Raw genomic sequence first — 19,486 nt, 5'->3', positions numbered from 1 at the left:
GAGCCCCAGAATTAATTTTTTGACCCCAGAACCCTAAGTGTAAAGACTTTCTTCTGCATTTATGGCAATTGCTATTAGTACGCAATAGGTCCTCAACATCCTTATATTACAAAATAGTTACTAAATATGAAAGTAATATGCTATTAGAACTATCTCTTAATGAGATAGATGGGCATTTATAAAGTTATTTCATGTGTTCATAGATGATTACTCATGGTAGAAAAAGATAGGGTTCAGTTCCAATTCTCATGACATTTATTATTTGTATAGATGTGTTGAGAAATTTTGTTCACTGAATAAGTAGATGGTAATGGAAAGATTTTTGTTGCAGGAAAGTCACTTGCTTCTCCAAGATATATCCTAACAAAATCATAGAGTGATCTATCATGAAAATGATTTTTTTTTTTGAAAGAGAGAGAGACAGTGCAGGCATGAGCTGGGGAGGGACAGAAGGAGAGGGAGAGAGAAAGAGAATCTCAAGTAGGCTCCAGGCTCAGCGAGGGGCCTGAAGCAGGGCTCAGTCTCATGACGGTGAGATCGTGACCTTGGAGAAAATTATGACCTGAGCTGCAATCAGGAGTCAGATGCTTAACCGACTGAGCCACTGAGGTGCCCCTATCGTGAAAATGATTTTTAATGATTTATCAGCTCTTCTTTTAAAAGAATCAGAAGCCACTTGACTTGCAAAAAAAGGATTTGTTAGTCGGCCATCAGAGTCTCAGCACCAACACTACTATTTCAAATTGATTTTATCTTTCTTGCCTCAGAGTGTTAAGCCCACAACTACATTGAGTCCTGATAGATGAGAGATGTGCCTTCGTTCTTTCAGGTGAGAGAAGGGTGCCTGTGAAAGGGGAGATGGGAACAGAGAATCAGAGGACATGTGGACCACAGGCTCTTTCTCAGGTAGTAAGCTTTTAATAAAAAACCCATATGGCTGCTGAGGATCTGGGAACTGATTCCCACAATATTACCTGTGCCCCTTTTTGAGGACCACTGGGAATAGGGCATGATGAACATCAGTTGAAGGATGAAGGGGAGGTGTGTAGGGCATATAAGTAGGGTATAGAAAGGACAGTATTGGGGGAGGAAGGAAGCACCAGTCAAGTGGGAAAATAGGGGGGAACTCAAAGGGCACAAAAGAATTCACATTATGGGCGCCTGGGTGACTCAGTTGGTTAAGCGTTGGACTTTGGCTCAGGTCATGATCTCACAGCTTGTGAGTTCGAGCTCCACGTCGGACTCTGTGCTGACAGCTCAGAGCCCGGAGCCTGCTTTGGATTCTGTGTTTCCCTCTTTCTCTGCTCCTCCCCCTCTCGTGCTCTTGTCTCTCTCTCTCTCTCTCTCTCTCTCTCTCAAAAATAAATAAGCATTAAAAAAAGAAAAAAGAATTCACATTTTGATGGCAACTGGCCCCACTGTGTCATAAATTGGGCATTGACTCACCCTCACCAGCATGTTTAGAACATAGTATTTTATGTCTTGTGTGCATTGGACAGGCTGATTTATTCTGGGTTTCAATCAAAAAAGGAGTAAAGATTAAAATTAGAATGAGAGGTCTACAAAATAGGTCAAGATTAGAAGATAAAAAGGGTACAACTTGGAAGGAGGAAAAGGACTTAAGATAAAGACCAGGGAGGTTGCTGCTCTGTCCCTGGTTTCTGTTTGCACTGCTCTAGCAGCAGATGTTGCTTTATGCGTCTCAAATTAAATTAAAGTGTCCTTAGAGCCGGAATAATGCAGTTCAGTTATCTTTCAACCAGAGCCTACGATCTCTCGATCTCTCGACACTTTCAAAACTGCTAAGTGTCTTTATTTTGTGCGTAATACACATGAAAATTTCAAGTGTCATTCAGCAACAGGCCATTTCTGTGATCAGTCTATTCATTGGCAAATTGACAGGTCTGTATAAATTCAGGGCAATGTTTGCTATCGAGCTTATTATACATTATTATCAATGTAATTCAAAATAATCTGTGTTAAGATTAGGCTCTTTAGGTGGAACAGCAATGAAGCTAATTTTTAAAAACCATCTTTGAATAGATAAAAAAATAATAAAATTAAGTTTTGAAATCTTTGCTGTAATTCAAAGTTTATGAAAGCCGTTAACTTATTTTGATACTTAACTTTAAAACTGAAGGAAATATCTAAAAATAGTCTCATGTTGTTGAGCACACTGCTTTCAGCTGCATCTGCCTGTTTGCAGAAACGCTGCTTTCTTCTAAGCATAGGTGTTTATCTGGTCATCATATCTTCACGAAGGAAAAAGCAAATGTTATATTCACACAATTATAAAAGTATCCTGCGTATAGGATTTCTACTTAAATGAGAAGTCAAAAAAAGTCCTGAGACAGAGCTTTCCCTTATTAAATTCTATAACTTGCTCCTTGCTGATGCCAGTTATCCAAACTGATAATCCAGCTCTTAATTCATAAAATACAGTAGATGGGGAGAAGGTTTCTATTTTGGTTTTACGTTCATTACTTTAACAACTTTTTTCTTTCTCTCCCCAAATACAGCTCATTAGCAAATGCCACCTAAATGGTACTTCCTTTGTGACTTTGCAGCTGTCATTGTTAATGCATTCATCAGCCCCAAGTGCTCTTGTGTATTTCTGGAAAGCTTTTCATCTGTTTAAGCTTAACAAATGGAGCTGTTTAACCTATGAAAATACAGTAGCATAGTTACTTGTTTTTTGTTTGTTTTGTTTTGTTTTGTTTTGTTTTTTCCATCTTTAAGGTGCATCTAAATGAAAGGTTCTGGCTAATTGGTTCTAGGAATAGTATGAAAAGCAGTTCTAGAGAATTTCTCCCGGTAATTAAGCGGAATGCACTTCTGGCCCTCTCGCCGCGGACCTCACACAAAAGGCATGCCTTTCCTTGTGGCGGCCTGTGCTTATCTCAACCAGCTTGGTGGTAAAGGGCTAGGGCGGTGAGGGGAGGAGGAAAAAAGATAAATGTGGCACAGAACACGCCGACCAGTGCTCAGGGAGGAAGGAGGTGCTCCAACAGAAAGCGGAGCCGGGGCAGGGCTGTCTTCGTGGCCGTCGTGCGATTCTGATTTATCTTCGAATTTGTGTCTGTTAAGGGAACTCCAGTGGGACAATAGATCATAGCCCGGGAGCCCGGAGCCTCTCACCGCCTCCCGCCTCCGGGAGCGGGAGCGGCCGGAGGCCAGCTGTCTGGGCCGGGTTCACCCTCCGCAGGCCGCCCCCTCCCCGCGGGCCCTGGCCTGGGAGCTGGGGGGCGGGGCGCGCGCATGCTCCGTGCGTGCGTGGAGCCCCCGCAGGGTCCCTGGGGCCACCGAGGGTTTGCAGTCGCCCTGCGAGTATTCCTGTGCTCTGGGAGTGTGGTATCAAGTAGCAAAAACAAAAAACAAAAAAACACAGCATCGCGAAGGGGCAATAGAGAAACTGTGGGGAAAAGGGAAAAGCCTTTTTGTCTGTAATTTTGTTTTGCTTTTTCCTTTCTTTCTTCCGTAAGGGGCCCGCATTTTCATTTTGCACTGGGCCCTGCAAAGTAGGTGGCTGGCCCTGAGCCAGGGTATTGAGACGCCACCAAAGCCCACTGCTCATGCAAAGCCCAGGGTAAAACAAGCTAACCAAAGACCAGAACGCTCTGTCTGCCTTCCGGGAGGCTGGCATCCGCTGGTGAATTCAAAGTTTCCTTGGCCAGAGTCAGAGACAGTGAGGAAATCATCTAGATGTTAGACCAAAGCGGCAAACTGAGTGAGGATCAGAGCCACGGAGGTGCGGGGATGGAAGACGTGAAGTTCGGTTATGCTGAGCTCGGACTTTGAAGCCAGGTGGTCGGGGTTCAAATTCGTTTCATCAATTAATTATACTGATACTCTAGCCAAGTCACTCAATTACTCCGAGCCTCCGGTTCCTCATCTGGGAAATTGTTTCTCTACCGGTCTGATATTTTGCTTTCCCCCATATCTTTAAAATTATTATAAACATGGGTCTTCAACTTAGGAGCCTTTTTATCTGGTTTTGGTTAAGGTAGGCCTTCCTGCCTTAATCGGTGTCAGGTCTTCTTAGATACACCTGTAGTGGTTGTATGAAAATCTTAAGTTTCAAAAAGCCACTTCCTGAAAAGACCAAAAGAATATATAAGTGGACGGGGCTCCTGGGTGGCTGAGTCGGTTAACCGTCTGATTTCGGCCCAGGTCATGATCTCCCCGTTCGTGAGTTCGAGCCCCCTGTCGGGCTCAGAGCCTGGAGCCTGTTTCAGATTCTGTGTCTCCCTCTCTCTCTGCCCCTCCCCTGCTTGTGCTCTCTCTCTCTCTCTCTCTTTCTCAAAAATAAATAAACCTTAAAAAAAAAAGAAGATATAAGTGAAAATAGAAGTCCTTTAGAACTGAGGAAAATGTTTCGACATCTGATATTAGACATATTTGAATACATAAATACAAATTACAGTCAATAAGAAAATTTCACAAACTACCTTAGAAAAAGGCACGACAAGGCAATTTTCAAAAGAATGATTAATGGTAACTAACTAATAAACAGTCAATTATTAATCAAAGAAATAGAAATTTGAAAAGCGATGATACTTTCACTTAGCCTGAGGAATATTTTTCAGTGTTGGCAAAAGTGTGAGGAAATAGACACTCTCATTCCCTGCTGGCTGGAAGCCTCTTGGAGGGCAACTTGGCATCAACCTTTGAAAGTATTAAAAAATGACTCTTTGACCTGGCATTTTACTTACAGGAATTTATCCTGAGGAAGTAATTAGACTTGGATATATCTGTTTATAAGGATGATGGTCACTGTTTACAATGGTAAATGGCCTAAATGTTCAACAATAGGAGACTGTTAAATATGTAAATATATATTTTTAAAATGTTTTACTTATTTTTTCAGAGAGAGGGCAACTGGGGGAGGGGCACCTGGGTGGCTCAGTCGGTTAAGTGTCCAACTTCGGCTCAGGTCATGATCTCATGGTTTGTGGGTTTGAGCTCCTCATCGGGCTCTGTGCTGACAGCTCAGAGCCTGGAGCCTGCTTTGGATTCTTTGTCTCCCTTCTCTGCCCTTCCCCCGCTCTCTCTCTCTCTCTCTCTCTTAAAAATAAATGTAAAACAATTTTTAAAAAGATATAAATAATAAATACTATTCTATAATAAATAACATAAAAACATATGAGTATATATATGATGAAATATTACAAGGATTATTAAATTGTAAATATATATTAAGAACCTGGAAAGAATTTTTCATTATATTTTTAGGTGAAAAGAGCATGTGTAGTTTGGAAAAGCAGTACAGCATAGTGGTTTCATGCATGAATTCAGAAGCCAGACTGGTTGGGTTTGACTCATGGCTCTGCCCTTTCCTGGTTCTGCCCCTAAATAAAGCTATGAGTAAATTACTTAATATCTCTGTGGCTTGGTTTCCTCAGCTGTAAAATGAGATACTATTGGCAGCCTATTTCACAGGGTTATTTTGAAAATTAAGTTAGTACATGTACAGCACTTAGTATAGTGTCTGGCGTATGATAAGTTCTCATTGTTAACTTATATTTTACCATTTTATTAATTATATATGCATAAAAATGCATGGAGGGATATATATGAGAATGTTCCCAGTTGTTATTTGAATTGGAATTTTGAGGTTTTTTTTTTTTTGCCTTGCTATATATACTTTGCTGTATTTTCCAAAAAATTTATAATGAACAGGACCTATGATCAGAGGGAATAACGAAGGTGATTCCATTTTTTTTTTAAGACAGTGCAAGCTTCCTTGTCTCTAAAAAAGACAAAATGAGGTTGCCTGGATATCTACAAAAGTAGGATAGGAAACACCCACCTCCAAGGACTCAGAAAATCTTCTCCTGACACAAGGGATAATAAATGTGTGAAGAAACATTCAACTTCTCTATTAGTTAAAGCAAATATCAGAATTCCAACTAATGTGTTTCAGTTACCTTCTGACATCGTATGATTGTTCCAATGTTGCCTTTCTAATCTCAGTTATACGTTTCTAATGAAGACGAAATGTAAGATAATGCCATTGGTGATAGCACAAGAGAACATGGATTGTTAATAAGAATAGCTAACACATCGCGTTCATTTAACATCTTGTAAGCACCTTGACAAAGTAGGAGCTATCATTTCCCCTACTTTGCATATGAGGAAACTGAGGCCCAGAAATATTAAGTAACTTGCTAAGTAACATGCTCAGAAAAAGTAGAGGTAGGATTCAAATCCAGTCTGAGCCCAGAGCTATATGATAAAAAATTCAAAAATAAACAAGTGGGAAAAAAAGAAAGGTAGACCTGGAACATTGGGGAGGGACTATCGAATCAGCTGTTTTAAGTACTTTCAGGGCAAGATTTTATCTTAGTTGTCTCAAATTCTCAGAATTTTACTCCACATCTGATGCATAATAGACACTTATAAATGAATGCCTGAATAGTTCGTAGGCCTGACACAGAGCAGATATTCTTAGGTTCTTAATAATAGGGACATGGTTGGACACTCAGATTTGTAATTAAAACAAACAAAAAAGCTAAAGACTCTTCTAAAATCAAAGGAAGACACTAACAGAGAATGTAGAATATGGCACATGAAGGGATCACTTCTTCCAGACCCATACTCTCTTCTCTTTGAGACTGCTTAAACTATTTATTAGTGGTTCCTGGGTCTCTAATTAGAGTCCCAAGCATTTCCTTCTGTTTCCCAAAGGGTTGGAGTAATGCCCTGAGGGCTTGTCACCATAGTCCTCTACCCCTTCTAATCAGCCAGATGGCAGCTGCAGGAAGCGGCCACTAACGCAACAATCCAACAATCGCAGGGGTGTGTTGACAGTGGAGGTCCTCAACTGAATGGGGACTTGAGGAAGCATATGCCCTGTTTCTGAGCCTGGGATGTTAGGATTCGCTTTTGTCAGTTGGGCTTTGTATATTAGTTGTGAATATTTGCTATTTGATTATGCTAATTTATTAGGCTGAAATTGAACACCGCTTTCAAAATAATCCTTCTAGATGATAATTTCATGTTAGGAACATTGATAATTTGTCACTACTCTTAGTATTCTAAAAATTTTACTCACTTTATTTTTAAAGTTTATTAATTTTGAGAGAGAGAGAAAGTGCAAGCTGGGGAGGGGCAGAGAGAGAGAGAGAGAGAGAGAGAGGAGGACAGAGGATCTAAAGTGGGCTCTATGCTGACAGCAGAGACCCTGATGCGGGGCTCAAACTCACAAACTTGTGAGATTATGACCAGAGCCGAGGTCAGATGCTTAACTGAGCCACCAGGTGCCCCATAAAAATTTTTACCGACTTTATAAGTGGCTCAAGGTGTGGGTATATTTGTGCTTGTATATTTATTTATTATTCTTATGTGGGAAATTGCATAAAAAGAAAACGCACTCAGACTCTTTAGTAGCAACTTGTAAATCTCATAACCCTTAAGGGAAAAGTGACCAGAGAAATGTGACTACCCCCAGAGATTTTCCTGGCCGTTGTAGACCTCAGTGTGGTCTTGGCTTCCCTCAGCAAAGGGGCAACATACTGTTGAGATGTGTTAATAAAGAGCAGAGAGTCTAATGAAAATGCCAGTAGGCTCTTTGGGAAGCTGGCAAATAGAGTATGTTGTGAATGTGGACACAAGTGGAAGAGGTATCCACAGGTCTATTATTAGAATAGGGACAATATCCAGTATCTTTAATTGCTGAAAGACATACACCTGCCACTTAATTTCCTCAGTGTCACCAGTGAATTATACCTACTATTAGACAGCAAGAACATTTGTTCATTAGTTGCCTGTTTTTTCATTCATCTGTCTATCCATCATCCATCCATCCATCCATCCACCCATCCATCTATCCATTCATCCATCTATCCATCCATCCAAACAGTTGAACAATTGAATGTGATCATTTAAAACTGTTTCCAACAGGCTTCTTTTGTTACTACAAATATTCCCTCTTGGAAACCATGATGTGACATGATTTATGGTTAAATGGATTCTATTTTCCTATTAAAACAGCATTATAATTGAGAGCTTGCTTCTGTTCACAATGTCAAAAAATTATAAACAGGACTTAGAATATTTAGCAAAAGCACTGATATAATAAATAAAACCCTGCAAACCTCTATAATCTATTATATAGTAGAAGTATATTCCAAGGTGTTGAATCTCAGGGACAGAAGAGACTTCGGTAATCTTTATTGCCAAGAAAAGCAAAGTTCAGAGAGAGAAAAGAACTTTCTGGGTGTCACCCACTTAACTCAGAAATGTTAAAAATATAACCCATGGTTCTAAGATCCATGTTCTTTTTCTGATACCATATGCCCTCCCTCAGAAAAATCCCAAGATTTATTTAAGGTTGCTTAAATAAGAGACCACAATATATTGCAAAATATGTATATAACATATAACATGTAAACATATAATATAGTTATATATCATATATTTCATGTGTCTAAATTAAATATCTAGCCAAAATAAATATGATCAAAATAATTAATTTATAAATTGTGTGCTTTGTTAAGATCCATTAAAATACGGAGGGAACATTGTGGTAGCCCATTTCTCTTAATAAACTACTCAGGAATATCTGAGTCAGTAATTAAGTGAACTCCATCGTCTGTCTGACTAGGGTCCATCGGTTCTCTCTTCCTCCCTCACAGATGTGGGCCCCTTCCACTCCTCTGCACCCGTAGATTAATCATATAGGGAGCAAGAAAGGGAGTGAGAGAGGGAGGGATGAACTCTAGGGCTGGTCAGGTCAGGACAGGTCTAAGGAGGAGTGTACCTTTGCCTGAGGTGGCTCTGGAAAAGTCACGTAACTCAAGCAAATTGGTCAAGAGGGGAAGGCTGTTGGAGGCCCTAGGGGAGCTTCTAGAAGATGCCCTCTCTCTTGAGACTATTTTTCTCAGGACTGAGGTTTGCTGAAGCATCTCATTACCAACCCAATGAACTAACAGTGAAGTGAGCCAATGGTGTTTACTATTTAAGCCCACTGAATATTGTCCCTTGTTTGTAGCTCCAGATGGATGCAAAATGCAGGTGCTTCCCTCTTTCCTCCCTCTCTCCTTCCAGCCAGTATATTGTTATTAATGCTTACTATGCACGTGCATTCTTCTTAGCCTGAAGGATATCACAGCGAAGTTCAGAATCCTTGTCCCCAAAGTGCTTACAAGTGTAGAGCAGCATTTAAACTTTTTTTTTCTCATTATCAGCCTCTCTAAGGAGCTTTTTGAGATGTATTTTTATAATGCCATTTCATGAAAATTAAAAACTTTTAATGCTTATTTACTTTTGAGAGAGAGAGAGAAAGAGAGAGAGAGAGAGAGAGAGCGAGCATGAGTGGGGAGAGGCAGAGAGAGAAGGAGACACAGGATCCGCAGTAGGCTCCAGGCTGTGAGCTGTCAGCGCAGAGCCTGACGTGGGGCTCGAACCCACAAACTGTGTGATCATGACCTGAGCCAAAGTCAGATGCTTGCTTAACTGAGCCACCTGGGCACCCCATTTCATGAAAATTTGATGTTACAGATACACTCTATATCTCTGTGTGTAATATATATATGCCTTATATATTAAAATAGTAAGATTGTTTTTGTTCCCCAAGAAGCAATTGTTGCCTCCTTGGGGTGATATACCTCCATGAAGAATGATTTAGAGGGAGAGATGGAAGAAGGCCATTACAATGAGATATATTATGAGTAGAATGTCTCCAGGATGGGGACATCTACTCATTCACGGAAAGGAGGGACTTTGCAGGTTCTTTTAGAAAATAGCCATTGCAACAGAGAAGTATTTAAAAGAATCAGCATGCACTTTCTTTGGTCTTAAATTCATTCTGTTCCATTTGTTTCTTTCCTTTCCCTTCAGATTCTCCTGCAGTGGCAGCTTCTGACATCCCGAGAGGAGAAAGCAGAACAAAAGGGCAGCCAGGGAAGGTGAGCCGGTGCAGGCAAGGAGGCTTTGGGTCGGGAGCCTCAGTTTTGATGGCAAATCATCTTTCTGTCATGTCTCTGAAAGGTCTTTCCTATCTTTCTCTTGGTTTTCTCCGCTACCATGCTTATAAGCCTGTGGTACCTCTGGCCTGGGCAATCATCTTTCTATTTTTTTATTTATTTAGGACCAACTGAATTTCAAATACTTCCTATTACAGTCTCAATCAACACAATAACTCTGCCAGTTACATATTAATGCCTCATTTTATAGACAAGGAAACTAAGGCTCAAGGGTTTTAGTGACTTGCCCAAAGCTAGACATTGGTAGGAAGAAATAGAGCTGATACCTAAACCCAATTGGGCAACCTATGCTCCTGCTCCTTCTACTGGAGCAAAAATACTGTATATTTTTGCAATATACAGTAAAACCTTGGATTGTAACTTGTTCTATGAGTGTTCTGCAGGATGAACAAACATTCCTAATACATTTTAACTTGATAAATGAGTGCTATCTTGCAATCCCAGTAGTACGTGGCACTGAACGTCACATGATCACAACAGAGCCAACGGTGTTTGAAATTCGCTTTGATAGACGAGTGCTTTGGATTACAAGGATGTTTCTGGAACGAAATACGCTGGCGAACCAAGGTTTTACTGTATTTTAATGCATTTAAAAAGTATGCATGTGATAAATGAATACTTTCTTTTTGTAAAAAAATATATATTACAGGTTAATATTCCCATTAATCACTCTTCTCTATTCCTATTCTCCCCGCCCCTATGCCCCAAAGGTAACCACAGTCACAGTTTGCATGGATCCTTCTAGCTCTTACTCTAGGTATTTCATAGGGCTGTTTGTGCCCCACCACACTGGAGGGACCAATAAAGTGCTCTCAGACATGGGACCCACTGCATGGGTCACCTCCTGTGACGCACACCAGCTCCTCATGTGGCTGAGGAGCTCTGCTTGGTAACTGGTTGGTTTGCAAATCCTTCTCATTAAACTACAAGTTTATAATGTGCAGGAGGTTCTAGCCTCTACTCCAGACCAGGCAGTGAATTTTTGGTGTGTTCCATTTGGTTTGTGTTTCCATCTCTCCCCTCTTTACATGATTTCTCCTCATCACCTTTTAACCAGAACACTTGGGTCCATTTCTCTAAGATAGCTATAGTTCTCTTTGTAGAAGATACTTCAGTAAATATCACTTTGTGCTGTAAAATAAGCTTACTATAGCACTTTTGTACTACTGATTAATTTACTACCTTCTATTTTTGCACCTTTTTTTCAGTTAGTAGAACTTGTGAGCTAGCAATGGGGAAAATAAGTTATTTTGAGGTTGCCAAACTTCCCGAAATCAGCCCTGGGGATTATCACTAGACTAGATATACATGTTCACCCCTGCTCCCTGTATTCTGAGTCTCCAGCCCCTTCATGGTCCTGAAGTAGGACGTTCAAGAAGGGAAGGGACACATTTATAAGGGGAGAGGCTGGCGTTGCTGACCCTCATGGAGATAAGCACTTGGGGCCTGGAATCTGGACAGTCCAACCTGGGAATATGTGGCTGTGTGCCCCAGAGTCCCCATCCAGCGTGCAGATCTTTAGGTAGAGTTCCCATGCAGACCCTACGTGACACGGATTCCATGGCCATAATGCTAAGGTGGGGGGTGGCTCATCTTGGCTGCACAGATGGAAGTCAGACTCCAAGGGGCTTCCTTGTCGCACTTAGCAGACTATGGGCAAAGACATTTGCTCTACATTAGTGTTATTTGAGACACCTGACCAGGGGGTTAAACTAACTTGAGGAATGTGGAGAATAATGGAAAAAAAAACCTGATACTGCTTACCCCTCCTTCAGGTAGGGGCAGGGAGATGAGAGCAAGCAAGCCACTGTGGTCTGAAATTGCCCCACACTCTGGGAGTCAGAGGTGGGCAGTCACAGATGCGCCACCCTCTACCACAGGGGTAGACACCACACTTTGGGGGCTTGTCAGAGCACATCTGGTTCCTGAGGAAGGAGGGCCGAGAGGAAGGTGAGTGGTCTGAGAGATGAGAAGAATAGAGTATCTGGGGGTGCCTGGGTGGCTCAGTCGGTTAAGCGACTGACTTTGGCTCAGGTCATGGTCTCGCAGTTTGTGAGTTCGAGCCCCACGTCGAGCTCTGTGCTGACAGCTTGGAGCCTAGAGCCTGCTTCGGATTCTGTGTCTCCCTCTCCCTTCTGCCCCTTCCCTGCTCACACTCTGTCTGTCTCTCTCTCAAAAAGGGAAGAAGAAAGAAGAAGAAGAAGAAGAAGAAGAAGAAGAAGAAGAAGAAGAATGGGGTATCTGGATGCAGCTTTGGTCAAGTGTGCTATCTCCATTAATTTTCTCTGTCTCAGGGCTGCTCGTAGTAAAACCAGCCAGTATATATTTTATTCAGCGATTGATCACGAAGTCCAGTTTATAGACAGAGATGTGCTATAAATAGCTGCTGCCACAAGGTGGCAGCAGCATCTTCTCGGCTGCGTTCACTAGCCTAGTGGGTGCTTTTTCTTTAACTGCGAAGAAATGGTTTTCTCCCAGCTTGTACTTCTAGAGACGAGTTGCTCTTTGAGAAGCTTAGAAGCTTTACAATACTTATTGCAGGAGTTTTCTTAAAGTTTCTCTTTTCTTAAATCAATGTCTGGGAAAATGTGAGGCTATGCATTAGTGGGTAGCTTTTCTGTCTTTTCCTAATGGCAAATATTTTAAATCTAACTCCTTGTGTCTGTGAAGCCAGTGGTTTTGCAACAGGAATAGGGGACAAGGGAAGGTGACCAGATATTCTAATTGAGACAGACAGCCTTGGTTCTGGCAGTGAGCTGGTGGCTCTGGAAAAAGTCCCAGGCAGGCTCTGCTCTGCCCCTTATCTGAACCGAGTTGATGAGCTGGCCCCCTTCCAGAGGAGGGTGACCAGAGCAGAGAGGGATCTGGAAACCAGGCACGATGGGGACATGTGGAAGAGAAGGGGCATGTTTGCCACGGAAAAGATGATGTGAACATTGCCGTCAAATATTTGAAAGGCTGTCATGGAAAAGAGGTGGTTGGAATCAGACTGGTTAAATGCTGGCTATGGAAGTGACCTTCGAAATCCCATCAGACACACCCCTCTATTTCCAAAAGGGGGAAATAAGGTTGAGAGGGTGACACTTGTGCAGTGTCACACAACCAGCTGGTAACAGACCAGCTAGGACTACAATACAGATCCTTGAACGACACCCACATATGGTCACCAATCATGTTGGAACTGTACCTGGTTGGGAAAGGCCTCTGTTTAGTGTTGAAACAGAAACTGGATGTCCATAGAGAGAGTTCCTGAATCACTCAGAGAGCTGGCCACAGCCCAGTCACCAGAAAACTGTTTTCAATATAGAAAACTTCTAATATTTTCTACTTCTGTGTGGTCGCCATAGGATTCTCAATAACTGGCAGGTAACTCAGGGTAACGGAAAGTTTGTGTGTGGTTGGACAAGGTGGAGGGGGTGGTCCAACAGGAGGCTAGCAAGATCTCTCGCCCAGGGTTCCCTGGCGTCTGCCCTTGCCGAGTCCCTAGCCTCTGTCTTGGGGGAAAGAGGACAGCAGAAAGGGGCACTGCAGCCTTCTCTAGACAGCACCCAGGCCCTTGGGGAGGGAACTTGTGATGTGAACTTGGAGCTCCCATAGTCAACTTCACAAACTCCACTCTTGTCTCTACCCCTGAAAAATCCGTCGTAAGCAATATATGATATACGTGTTTTATCATCTTTCCATTTATTGGTTTATTGTCTTTGCTGAGGTGTCTGGATGACCTAGTAATGTGGTTTCATCACACCTGGTGTGGCTTTGATTATCACCTGGATGATGAAGAAATGGGTGCAGGCTATTTCCTAGATACAAAACACACAATAATTAAGCGCCTAATGACTGTTTTCTTGACATGGAGAGGAGTGGCAGCAGCACACTAAGAAAAATGAGGTCCTTCCACCGCATTTAGCCAGAGAATGAACTGGCCGTGCCAGAAGAAATCCGGCGACCTTGCTTCCCAAATGTGTCACACATTAGGGGGACCGAAATGACGTTTGGTGGGAAGAACATTTTAAAGGGAGTTGTGTATATATCTTTAAGTGTGTTAGAAATGTACAATTAGTATGTTAAATTCGTTTGCTTAGGATGGGGCTAAAGAAATTGCTGAAGTTAAAAAGGTAAGTAGATTAGCAAAATAACGGCTATTACGAAGTGCTGTGTGCCAAGTCACATACCGAGTGTTTCCAACGTGGCGCTTCATTTATTCCTTTCTAGCCACCGTAGGAGTTGGATTCCATTTTACGCGCAACCAACCTAAAGCAAAGACAATTTTCTTAACTTGTTCCAATTCAAACAGTTGGAAGGGGCAGACCTGTCTGAATCCAAAAAACCCCGGATCTGCCTGAATTTGGAATATGGATTCCTCACCCCATGAGGTAGGACTCTATAGAATGTAATTGCCACCCCACCCTCAACAGAGGGGCTTTGTTTTGGCTGTAACCCAGCACAGAGTAGGGCCTCAATAAGTTTTCGTTGAATGGATGAATGAATGAAGGAATGAATAACATATAGTAGCTGCTGATTCTGGCAAACATCCTCAATTGGTATGGGTATGCCTGATGCTTAGGAAACCTTGACCTAGTTTAATGGTTTTAAAGTGTGTCCTCAGGAACTACCCTGGGGTTCAAGCCACAGAAGAATTGCCGTGGGGGGGTGCTGTGAGGGTAGGGGAAGGCCAGGAGGCTGGCTTCCATCCGTTCTCCCAACTCCCTCCAGGGCAGCTCCCTTTTATCTATTATGGCCCCCCTTCCTACTTCAATTTTTTAGTAAGTCTTTACTGCTACCACAATTTAAAAAAACAAAAGAAACAAGAAAGCCAAAAACAAAACAAATGCAAAACCTCCCAGGGACCTAGAGCAATAACATCACCAAACCAATGAAGAAACCAGGGTGGGGGTGGAGGGGTTGCCTGGGGCTCAGTCAGTTAAGCCTATGACTTTGGCTCAGGTCCTGGTGCTGAGCCCTGTGTTGGGCTCTGTGCTGACAGCTCAAAGCCGGGAGCCTGCTTCAGATTCTGTGTCTCCCTCTCCCTCTCTCTGCCCCTTCCCCACTTATGCTCTGTCTCTCTCAAAAATAAATAAATAAACATTAAAAAACGAAACAAAACAAAACAAAACAAAACAAAACCGGGGCCCAGAGAAGTAAAAGATTAGAAGGAAGTTAGAACTTGAATCCTATCTTTCTGACCCTTTGCCCAGTGCTTATTTCATAACACTTAGAAAATTATGTTCGAAGCACGTTGGAAAACACCGCTGTAATTGTGATGCTATTTCTTGTATGTAGAGAAATAGCTGTAGGGATCAACCCTGGCCTACATAAAGATGCATTTTAAATGCTGGGTGTTTCTCTTTACAAAAATGTCTTAGGCGAGCCCAGTTCTCATCATTTATTCCTGCATAAAGCACAGCTAATTTGGAAGTACAAATTTAGGAGGAGTAGATGGAATTAGCCCATCTTATTCAAAAAAAGTTTTAGGACACGATGTAATAAAATATATTGCTCAAACGAATGTAATTTAATAAATCATCATTCAAACCTTGAGCATAGATAAAAGATAACATTATTATACAAGCCATGGTAAGTGCAAGATGAACTATAGATAAAAAGAGGCAAGTTCAGTGGATGGGGGGAGGGTGGCCAGAAATTATTTCTAACTGGGGTGGCTTCAAGGTTTCAAGGTGTCAGCAACACTTGAGGGGGCCTTGAAGGATTGTTGGTGTCCATCCATTCAAGATATGGTGGGGAAGACTTTGGGTGAGGTGGGTAAAGATTTTGGGAAAACATTTATGATTGGAGCTGGGGCACTAGGCTGGTGGGTGGGGAATGTGTCCTCGGGGCAGAATGTCTGTTACGTCATTTACTTGAAGTGAATGATGGGAAAGAATTTGTAAACATTTTTAATAATGTGGGAATCAAAGACAAGCATTATCAACAATAATAACATTATTTTTTTGAAAATACAGTTTCCTTCAACTACATGCAATAGAAGATTTTTATTATTCTTTAAGATCTATAATTGTTTTTAAAACACACATTTGTCTAGTTTTCTGGAGTAAATGTAAATTGTGAAATGCAAATAATTTTTAAAAAGCTACATTGTATTTTAAATGAATGAGATTTTATGATTTAATGTGATCATACTGGAAAATTTTGTTGTTAAGTAATAAGTCACAATATGTGTGGGAATTACTATGTTCGTGTTTTGGAGGAAACAGGACTTGACATATTCTTTCTAAAAATAAAACTTTGCGAAGAACAACTTGGGGGGGTTACTAAGAAAATTCAGAAAAGGTAAGTAATGAGGAAAAAGTATTAAATATTAAAATAAATGTAAAAAGCTTAATAAATAGCACTATACTGGTGTAATATTAGATATAAATCAGTGGAACCAAGAAGCAAGGATTTTATATATAATGAAGAGGGTGTATTAGTTTTCTAGGGCTGCTGTACCCCAGTACCATCAACTGGATGGCTTAAAACAACAGAAATTTATTCTCTCCCAGTTCTGGAGGCTAGAAGTCTGAAATTGAGATGTCAGCAGGGCTCTCCCCCCTGTGAAGATTCTGGGGAAGAATCCGGCCTTGCCTTCTTCCTAGGTTCTCATGGTTGCCAGCCACCCTTGGTGATCTGTGGCTTGTGGTGGCATGACCCCAATCTCTGCCACCAGGCTTACATGGTCATCTTCTCCCTTTGTTTCTCAGTCTTCAGATGGCGTTCTGTCTGCATCTGTTTCTTTTCTTCTTCTAATAAGTACACAAGTCATATTGGAAAAGGGCCCACCCCAGCATAATCTCATCTTAACTAATTACATCTGCAATGATGTAATTAGTTCATTATGAGGTCCTGGGTGTTAGGGCTTCAACATATCTTTCTGGGGGACACCTTTCAATCCATAACATATGTCATCATAAAATAGTAGGGAAAGAAATAATTGCTCAATAAATGACAATGAACTCTTTGGGGGGAAAAAAAATAAACTTAGATGGATACTTTACTTTAGCCCCAGATAACTTAAAATGGATTCAAATTACACATAAAATAAGAACAAGTAAAAGAAAAACAGAAGAAAAATGTAGGTGCATTTTTATTGTATCATAGAGTCAAAGACTATAAAAGCAGCCATAAATGTTTGTAAACATCTAAATCTGTCAAAAAAATTGAAAAAATTAAAATATCAAAATAAATTATAAACCAGGGAAAACATTTACCATAAGTATGACAAACTCAATAAGAAAACAATATTAAAGCATCAATAGAAAAAAATAGGACAAAATTATGAAGTTAACATTTCCAATCAGACTTTTTAAAAAAAATTTTTTTTAACGTTTATTCATTTTTGAGACACAGAGAGACAGAGCATGAATGGGGGAAAGTCAGAGAGAGAGGGAGACGCAGAATCTGAAACAGGCTCCAGGCTCTGAGCTGTCAGCACAGAGCCCGACGCGGGGCTCGAACTCACAGACCGAGAGATCATGACCTGAGCCGAAGTCGGACGCCCAATCGACTGAGCCACCCAGGTGCCCCTCCAATCAGACTTTTGTCTCCAACTGTCCATTGAGACTGCTCCTGTTGGGGCGCCTGAGTTGGCTCCGTTGGTTAAGCAAGCATCTGACCCTTGATCTAGGCTTAGGTCATGATCTCACAGTTTGTGGGATCGAGCCCTGAACTGGGCTCTGCACTGACAGCACAGAGACTGCTTGGGATTTTCTCTCACCCTTTCTCTGCCCCTCCCCCACTCTCTCTCTTCCCCAAAATAAATAAATAAACTTAAAAAAAAAACCAAAAACGCTCTTGTCAAAGTGACCAGTGCCCTTCATCTGGCTAAATCAGTCCTCAGCTCTCACCTCATTTGATCTATCTGTAGCATTTGATGTTGATCCCACGTTCTTTGAAATGTTCTCTTCCCTTGGTTCTGGAACTCTGTCCCTTCTTGGTTTGTACCCTGGCCACCCACTATCCCTCATCCTTCTCAAGTCTGCCCTATCTCTCGCCAAGGTGCCATCTTCCACATGGTTTGCTCTGGCCCCAAACCTGAGGGGTCATTGTTGGCTTCTCTACTTTCTGAGCAACCACATCCAGTCTGTGGGCGAGTTGTCTGTCTTCAAAATATATCCTGAGTCCCATCTCTTCTCCATACTTGTACCACCAGTATCCCAGGTCAGGCTTCCATCTTCTCTCCTGGGCTGCTCTAACAGCCTCCTGTCTTGTCTTCTTGCTTTGTCTTGTCCCCTATAGGTAAGTCTTCACAGAGCGGCTAGAGGTTGTTTTTCTGAGATAGGAAATACAAACACAGGGTAAAATATTTTTTAATTAAAAATAAGTTAAAGCTTTCAGTTTAAAAATTATCCAAAGAGAATTAATAATGTGAAAACCAAGTCGAACCCTCTCCCGTCCCCCATCCCATCCAGTTCCTTTCCCCAGAGGCAACCAGTTTCTTGCATTTCCTTCCAGAGTTATCCTGTGAACTCACCACCATATTCATTTCTTTTCATAGATCGCAGAATACTGTGTACAATGTTCTGCATCTTGCTTTTTTAGAATGACCTGCCGAAAATCTAAGTCAGATCAGATTATTCTAAAGCTTAAAACTGTCTAATGGCTTCCTGTTACACTTACAACAAAATTCACATGGTCTACAAGGCCCTACATGCCTTGTCCCTGCTGCACTCTGCCTCTTACCCTCACCGACTTTACACTAGCCCATTGGCCTTCCTGGTGCTCTTCAACCAGAACAGGCTGGATCTCTCCTCTGGGCCTCTATCCTCTATGTTTCGAGTTGCTCTCTCCCCATTTTCCTTTCCTTCATTTCATGGAGGTTTCTGCTGGGATGTGACCTGCACAGAGAGGTTCTCCCTGATCCCTTATTCAAAATAGGCGTCCTTACCTCTATCCCTTAGCACTGTTCTTCCTTGCCTTGCTGTCTTTTTCCTCACAGCTTTTCTTCTTTGTTGAGATTATGTTAAATCAGTTATTATGTTTCCCTACCTTGAATGAAAGCTCCATAAGGAAGGTACTTTGCTCACTACTGTATGTCCAGAGCTGACAGCTGTCCTTGCTGTGTGGTGGCATTTGATTAATATTAACTGAAATGAATAATGAAAACAAGATATTTTCACATATGCTATTGGCAGAACTTAAAGTTAAAAAAAATGCTAATAGTACTGATAGGGATTGCTGGTAGGATTCTAGATTGGCATCATTTTTACCCTGAAAATAATTAGAAAATATGTGGTAAGAACATTAATAGTTATGCATCCTTTGGGCACATGTCTAGTAATCTATCACAAAGAAACATTTTGAGCAAGATGGGAGGAAATTGTTGTACAGAAGGACGATCATTACCCACCAGGGATTAATGAAATAAATTACTATAAATACATAAAATTTGGTATTATGTAATTTATTAAACTCTTAAATGTAAAATGTGTATAATGACATGGGGAAATTGAACTCTATAATACTAGGGAAAAATACCATATGATATATAAAAAGTTTGGAATCTG

The sequence above is a fragment of the Acinonyx jubatus genome, chromosome B2 (assembly GCF_027475565.1).
Source record: "Acinonyx jubatus isolate Ajub_Pintada_27869175 chromosome B2, VMU_Ajub_asm_v1.0, whole genome shotgun sequence".
Taxonomy (NCBI): Eukaryota; Metazoa; Chordata; class Mammalia; order Carnivora; family Felidae; genus Acinonyx; species Acinonyx jubatus.
This window is presented reverse-complemented; position numbering follows the sequence as displayed.